This window comes from Hordeum vulgare, chromosome 7H (genome assembly GCF_904849725.1).
Source record: "Hordeum vulgare subsp. vulgare chromosome 7H, MorexV3_pseudomolecules_assembly, whole genome shotgun sequence".
NCBI classification, from domain to species: domain Eukaryota; kingdom Viridiplantae; phylum Streptophyta; class Magnoliopsida; order Poales; family Poaceae; genus Hordeum; species Hordeum vulgare.
This window is the reverse complement of record NC_058524.1, coordinates 224,498,973-224,507,315: the sequence shown is the minus strand read 5'-3', so window position 1 is coordinate 224,507,315 and position 8,343 is coordinate 224,498,973.

The following is an 8,343-nucleotide window of genomic DNA, read 5'->3' as shown; positions in this document are numbered from 1 at the left end:
GTGAGCACCACCTGTGGCACACAAGACACACACCGAAAAGAAGAGCGACAGAAGGAGTCAAGGCAATGAACAAAAAGAGGCATAAAAGTAAACTCACATTGCCAAGCAAATGAAAAGAAGAAAAAGAATATCCTCCGTGCGGTAGTACCGCTACGCTTGGCGGTAGAACCGCTGGGGTCCGAGCGGTAGTACCGCTACCCCTGGCGGTAGTACCACTGGGGTCCTAGCGGTAGTACCGCTACCCCTGCCGGTAGTACCGCTGGGGTCCTAGCGGTAGTACCGCTACCTCTGGCGGTAGTACCGCTCGGGGGTTGACTTTCAGATCTGAATATGAAAAAGGACCCATAGAAACGGCTAGATTGGATTTACGAGGGCCATGGGTACTGTGTATAATCACTAAAAACACCACCACAACCCTAAACACATGAGGATCACAAGAATCATCTAAATAAAGACATGCCTAGTCAAGAGGATTCAAGTTTTAGATCTAATCCAAAATAAGAGAAGAGCTGCTTCATCTAGAACATGAAGAACCTAGGGCATGGCACTATAAAGGCAATGAAACATAGGACCTACACTCCCATCAAATAGCTCCTTCATGCCATCCAAGAACAAAGCACAATACCATAGGCATGGATCCAAATAACCAATGCTCCTAACCCTAGAACAAGAAAACATCAACCAAGAGAATAAGGGGAGGAGCTTTACCGGAGTCCATGGCACTTGGTGGAGGAAGGAGAAGTGGAGCAAACCCTCCAACTCAACGGAGAGAAGGGGCTCCACGGATAGAGGTCCAAATAGGGGGAGTTCGAGGTTGGGGAGGGAAGAGCCACGAGGAAGAAGAAAGAGGCAGGAAAAACGGGCTCCCCCTCCTTTATATAGCCCAAGGGGTACGGGCCAGCGGTAGTACCGCTGGGGTCCTGGCGGTAGTACCGCTACCCTGGAGGTAGTACCGCTGGGGTCCTGGCGGTAGTACCGCTCCCCCTGGCGGTAGTACCGCTCCCCCTTGAGACAACCCTAAAAAGTCCTAGTTAGGTCGTGGTAGACTCGGGTCCTGGCGGTAGTACCGCTACCCCTGGCGGTAGTACCGCTGGGATCCTGGTGGTAGTACCGCTACCCCTGGCGGTAGTACCGCTGCAACTGACACAACGAGACATAGGAGATGACAAAGACGTGGGCAAATGAAAATTTAGTGAAAATAAGAAGATAGCACCAGCAGGATATACTGACTTGTCATTTTGTATCCTTTCTTCCATATGAGAGAAAGGTGGGGGCGGTGGCCGAGGCCACCTATGTTTGAGACAAAGGTATGACACCGCGAAAAATTATCCTTGGGTTCATGACCAACGCTCGTCTTTGAAGCACAAGTCCCATTTGGTAATGGCTCACTGATCAAACGCTCACTGAACTTCCCATCAAGGGAAGATCGTATACTGACACGTCTCCAACGTATCTATAATTTTTTATGGTTTCATGCTATTATCTTGTCAAACTTTGGACGTTTTGTATGCCTTTTATATATTTTTTGGGACTAACTTATTAATTCAGTGCCAAGTGTCAGTTCCTGTTTTTTCCGTGTTTTTGACCCTTTTCATAGGAGAATTTTAAATGGAGTCCAAACGTAATAAAATAGGCGGAATGATTTTTTCCATAACAGAAGACACGCAGGAGACTTGAGAACCAAGGCAGGGGACCTCGGAGGAGGTCACAAGCCCACCAGGCTCGGCCTAGGGGGGCAGGGCCTAGCAGGCTTGTGAGCTCTCCGTGGCTCCCCTGCCCTAGGTCTTCCGCCTATATATTCCCTAAAATCTCAGAAAAAATCAAGAGACGATCGAAAATATTTTTCCGCCGCCGCAAGCTTCTGTCTCCGCAAGATCCCATCTGGGCACGTTTTGGTGCCCTGCCGGAGCCGGATTTGGATACGGAGGGCTTCTTCATCAACACCATGACCTCTCCGATGATGCGTGAGTAGTTCACCATAGACCTACGGGTCCGTAGCTAGTAGCTAGATGGCTTCTTGTCTCTCTTGGAACTTCAATACAAAGTTCTCCATGATCTTCATGGAGATCTATCTGATGTAATCTTCTTTTGCGATGTGTTTGTCGAGATCCGATGAATTGTGGATTTATGATCAGATTATCTATGAATCTTATTTGAGTTTCTTCTGATCTCTCTTATGCATGATTTAATATCCTTGTAATTCTCTCCGAGTTGTGGGTTTTGTTTGGGCAGCTTGATCTATGATTCTTATAATGGGAGAAGTGCTTGGTTTTGGGTTCATACCGTGCGGTGACCTCACCCAGTGATAGAAGGGGTAGCGAGGCACGTATCTTGTTGTTGCCATCAAGGGTAAAAATATGGGGTTTTCATCATTGGTTTGAGATTATCCCTCTACATCATGTCATCTTGCTTAAGGCGTTACTCTGTTCGTCATGAACTCAATACACTAGATGCATGCTAGATAGCGGTCGATGTGTGGAGTAATAGTAGTAGATGTAGAAACTATCGGTCTACTTGTCTCGGACGTGATGCCTATATATATGATCATTGCCTTAGATATCATCATGACTTTGCGCGGTTCTATCAATTGCTCGACAGTAATTTGTTCACCCACCGTAATACTTGCTATTTTGAGAGAAGCCTCTAGTGAACACTATGGCCCATGGGTCTACTCCACAATATATTTTCAGCCTTACTCTTTTTCTTCGTTGCACTTTCCTCCTTCAGATCTCACTTTGCAATCAATCTTGAAGGGATTGACAACCCCTTTATAGCGTTGGGTGCAAGATCTTTTGTGTTTGTGCAGGTACTCTGGACTTGACGAGATTCTCCTACTGGATTGATACCTTGGTTCTCAACTGAGGGAAATACTTACTGCTCCTGTGCTGCATCACCCTTTCCTCTTCAAGGGAAAAACCAACGCAAGCAAGTCTCCGTCAACGTGTCAAATTCTGGTGCTGTTGTTTGAGAAGTAGCATATACCTTGTCTAATATGCAGCAAAACCCTATCATGGAACATTTGGATTGGTTTTTCACAACTCTGAATTGGACCTCTTCCTTTCCCAACACAATGGTCCATCCCCTTGGTCGACCAGTCTCGGACCACATACAATGCTCGGTGGTGATTCAGACAACTATTCCCAAAAGTAAGATCTTCTGTTTCCAAACATATTGGATTGCACACCCTGGTTTCATGAATGTAGTTTCTCAAGCATGGGAGAAGCCCATCAAACACGGCAAAAGCTGCAATGCCACATCAATCATTTGCCAGAAGCTTAAAGCGGTCAGATTTGCTCTCAAATACTGGAGTAATAAGGTCTCTCGTCTTAAGTTAGCTATTGATAACACCAACAAATATGTCCTCGAGATGGATGCAATTGAAGCTAAACGAGCTCTCACTACACTAGAAAAGAACTTCACGGTCATCCTCAAAGAACACCTCCTCAGACTGCTGCAGTATCACAAAGCGTACTGGAGTAAAAGATGCACGATCTGATGGCTCAAATTCGGCAATGGGAACACGAAGTTTTTCAAATGGTGGCAATCGAAAGTTATAGGCATAATTGCATCTCTGCCTTAAAAACATTGGACACTACCATGATTGAGGATCATGTGGGCAAAGAGTATATAATTTTTGACACCTTCACAGAATGGATGGGTAAGTCAACTCCACAAAACATGTGCTTTAACCTATATGCTCTTCTCCGGCAACGGGGTGATTTTCATGCTCTCACTACTCTATTTGAATCCTCTGAAATTGATGTTGTGATTAAATAAATGCCCCCTGATCGCGCTCCTGGTCTGGATGGTTTTAGAAGAGGGGTGACCAAAGTGATGGTGAACAATGGTGCTTCGGTGTTGTTCTGGAAGGATGATTGGAACAACTCTATCTACACGGACAAGTTCCCACGGGCATTCTCATACGTGAGATTTCGAGATGCCTCGGTTCAAGATTTCCTGAGAACATCCTCCCTACAAGCCGCCTTCCAACTGCCATTGTCGGTACAAGCACACGAAGAGATGAGGCTAATGCAGCGAGAGGTAACTGAGGTAGAGCTCAATACAGCTCGCGATGTTTGGAACTGCGTTTGGGACACTAGCAAGTTCAAGACCACGGCATACAACCAATTTTACTTCAAGGAGGTGACGGCCCACACAGCGTTTGGTTGGTTGTGAAAATATAGAAGTGTACCCAAGATCAAAGTGTATGGGTGGTTTCTGCTAGTGGACACACTTAACACTAGAAATATGCTCAAAAGAAGACACTACAACATCGGAACCAACTTGGATTGCCTGATGTGTGGTCGACATGTGGAAGAGACGTTGGAACATCTATTATTTCACTAGTGCTTTAGCCAACAATGCTGGGAAACTCTCAATATCAACTGGCCTAGGCACCACCACCACATGTTAGACCTCCTTCAACATCAGAGGACAGCGCGTCCATGCAAAATGTTTATGGACATCTTCATGGTGGCTGCCTGGAGCTTGTGGAAAGAACGCAACAACAACTATTTCGAGAATGTGACTCCCTCACTGGCCTCCTGGAAACACACGTTCATAAAGGACTTTTCCCACCTGAAGTTTAGAGTGCCTACTAGCAAGGTGCACCTTGTAAATGATATTGTAACATCTCTAGTTGAACCTCACTAGGTGTGGTCACCCCTCCCCCCATACCCATGTGAGGGAAAAATTGTGAACATGATCTACGTAACACACATAGCAAAGAAGGAGAGGAAGTGTGCGCTTCGGGACATCTACGCCATAGAGCTCATAGCCCCGAAGTTCAACCCATGGTCGACTTGCCTGATCACCTTCGACCATAGGGACCACCCGACCAGTATTCATCATGGAGGATCAGCGGCCCTGGTACTTGACACCATTATCGATGGGTACCACCTAACTAGATTCCTCATGGATGGAGGCGATAACTTCAATCTAATTTACTAAGACACAATAAGAAAAATGGGTATCGATCCGTCAAGGATCAAACCCTGCAACACCACCTTTAAAGGAGTAATTCCAGGCCTTGAAACCAGCTCTCGGGCACCATAACTTTGGTGGTAGTGTTCGGCTCTCCCGACAACTTCCGCGGCGAAGACTTGATCTTCGACTTCGTCTCGTTTCACAGCAGCTATCACGCACTTCTCGGCTATACAACATTCGCTCGCTTCAACGCCAACCCTCATTATGCATATTTGAAGCTCAAAATGCCTGAACCCAAGGGTGTCATCATTGTCAATGGCAACGCAGAGCGCTCACACCAAACTGAGGAACATACAGCGGCTCTGGAAGCCGAAGTCCAGGTCAGCAATGAGGCGTTGAAGTCCCAGTCTACCATCAAGGCACGAGTGGCAATCAAGCGAGCCTGAGCCCTACTTCAGCTCCCAGAGTCTTTCCATGCTAAACATAAATAGAAACACACTCCCCATAGCATGGCCCCACTAGCCGCAATGTATGTGCCTCAGAGTCACAATTTCATGCTCAAAATACCATGGGTGGTTGTGGGGACCGACTACCTAAGGACCAAGTGTTCGGCTTGGCCGAGCTATTGACAAACATGTTTTTGGACAATAGCATGTACCATCTAGGATCTATAAACCATCAAGCTAACATACAACGGCGACCTCTCAATACCCTCCCTCAAAGGTCCGCCCGTCGATCACTATATCCTCTAACAGAGCACACCCTCCCGCGAGAGCATAGTCGCAGGCATGCAGCATGGCATAGTAGGGACGTCAAACCACTCATAAAGGCCCTATGTAAACCTTTCCTCCGTAAAGTTTATTTTTTAATAATAAAGTATCTATAATCGGTGCTTCAGCAGTTCGGATGGTACGGTTAGACATCACGAGTTCATTGGAAATAAAGACCACTCTTTACGGTCACATTGCATTCATTTATGTTGCATAACATTTTTTGCTCTCTCATGCTCAAACAAACTAGTTCAGTACATATTCTCCTCGCATGCAGCCATCTAATCGACTGAGGGCTCGACTATAAAACTCACACCAAGCATCCTTCCAGCACTATTTTTTATCTTATGTGCCCGACGTCTCAGATATTGCATTATATGAATCGGTCCCAAATTATGTCTTAGGTCAATAGTTGGGTTGCCCGGCTCTTGTGCTTACCCTCTTACGTTCCGTATGTTCGTCTAGGGGTAAAGGGAGAACTGATGCAATTGTACTTCCAGCTTGCTTAGTTAAGTACCTTAGTGGAGAAAGCCGAAAATTGACTGTCATAATAAGCGAGAACCGGTCGACGATCAGGTGACAAGTGTTAAACTAAAAATCGATGGAGGTTACGCCGTGTTATATGAAGGGTTTGTATTCGTACAAACCAAGTGATAATGGTTTCAACCTCGGCATACCTGAACAGCGCAAAACACTCGGGGCTAGTCACTAGCCCCCGCAGTCAAGCTCCTATGGCCAAGTGAAAGCACTAAAGCCACATGGTCTGATTGCCTCGTTTCCCTTACACACTACCACCTCCATGCACCGAGACGTCGGCTAAGGGTCATAGTGTGGAGGTTCAAACACCCATTGTAGCATCTACAAGGGGGCTGAAGCCGATGACTGGTAACTTTCAGATTAAAAAGGCCACACATGAGTCAAAATAAATAAAACAAAGCATTATATACCATGCAGAGCAACGACATCATAGAAGCACAAGAGTTTAACTGTCATATGATACATGATAGCATGCTCACTCATAAATTACATCTTTTGAGCATAGGGCCTCTATCACCCAAGCACCATCCATTACGATGGGGGAGTATTACTCGGGGCGCCTATGCTCCTTCCCGGGAGGCGGGCGTCTGGTGGCCTTCTCAGCCGGCTTGATCTTCAGCCAGTCCACCATGGTCTTTGCAAAGACCATTCGAGCCCCCTCGATCCATACAGAGCGCTTCAGGATGTCAATTTGGGGCGCGACGTTGCACAACTTCTGCACCAAGCCAAAGTAGCTGCTCGGCATCGGCTCCGAAGACCATAGCATGATGCATAGGTCCTTCATGGATGGCACCCTCATCCGATGTAGCTCCATCAACTGCTTCATATGATTAGTGAGGAGGAGAGGATGCTTTGGGCTTCAAACTACGCCCAAAACAGCCTCAGCTCGGCATCCCCCTCCCGGGACGCAAAGTGCCTTGCCAAATCCGCCAAACTCCTCGGGAGATCCGAAAAAGCGCATGAGGAACACCACACTCGTGTTAGCAAAGCGGACATGTTACCACCAAACAGACATTGCAGTAAATATGGCTTACCGTCTACAGTAATCTTGGCTTTACGGAGCTCCTTTTGGTTGCCTTGCGCCTCCACCTGCGCTTCCTGGATCGCCGACGTCAACGAGGTCATCTTAGAGGCCCGATCCTTACTATTTTGCTCAAGGGCCTCACATTTAGTGATGGCATCCTTGAGCTCCTGCAGCACCTCAGCCACCCTGGCCCCGTGCTTATCACTAGCAGTCTTTACCGACGCCAGTTTGCTGGCTACTCATTCAACTACCAACTTCTGTTCTGCAGCTTCTTGCCTCGTCTTCTTGAGCTCGTCCTTGAGGTTCTCAGCCTCCACGGCGACAGCTTCAATTATAATAACCAACCCGTGCTTAGGGATAAAACCCAAATACCTCACTTAATGAGGAAAAAAAAAGTATTAAGCAATCATGTTCGGACTTACCTTGCGCCTTGTCAAACTGCTTGTTCAGATGGTCGAGCACCTCATCAGAGCTCTTGAGCTTCCGATTCACATCCGCCGGCTCCACGGCATTGGTGGAGGCTACCAAAGACGAGTCCTGCATGCAGCTCATGCGTGTGAGACTCCCAAATTGTAGGTTTTTGGATCCTGTGCAAGGTTTTTATTTAATCCTCCCAGAGTCTTGGGGCCTACGGTTCACTTTTACTAGTATCACTGCTTTTTGGGCCATTTGACCTCCGCTTGATTTTTTCAAACTCACCCAGGACTCGGGGGCTACTACATATGAGGTTTGCATAACTCTATAAAATAATTTCTTTTTGAAGAAAGTGTATTACATGATTTACCTTGAAGCCCGGAAAGAGGTCGCAAAAAGCCTCCTTCAGTCCACTATCAACAGACTGAATGCTTTGTAAAACTGCCCAAGAGAGTGTGGTGCTCTTAGGTGATAGAGGGGCCATTCAGAGCCTCCTCCATCTCAGTCAGCCACCTGGTTTTGGCCCGCTCTGCTATGGGTGGCTCTGGTGGCAGCACCTCGGTTCCCCCTTTGGCGAAGTCCAAAATGGAAAACTCTGGAGGCCTTGGGGTCTTCGGGGCCGTCTTTGTAGGGAGCTCGGATTGAGTAGGATCCCCATATTTGTAGGGGTTC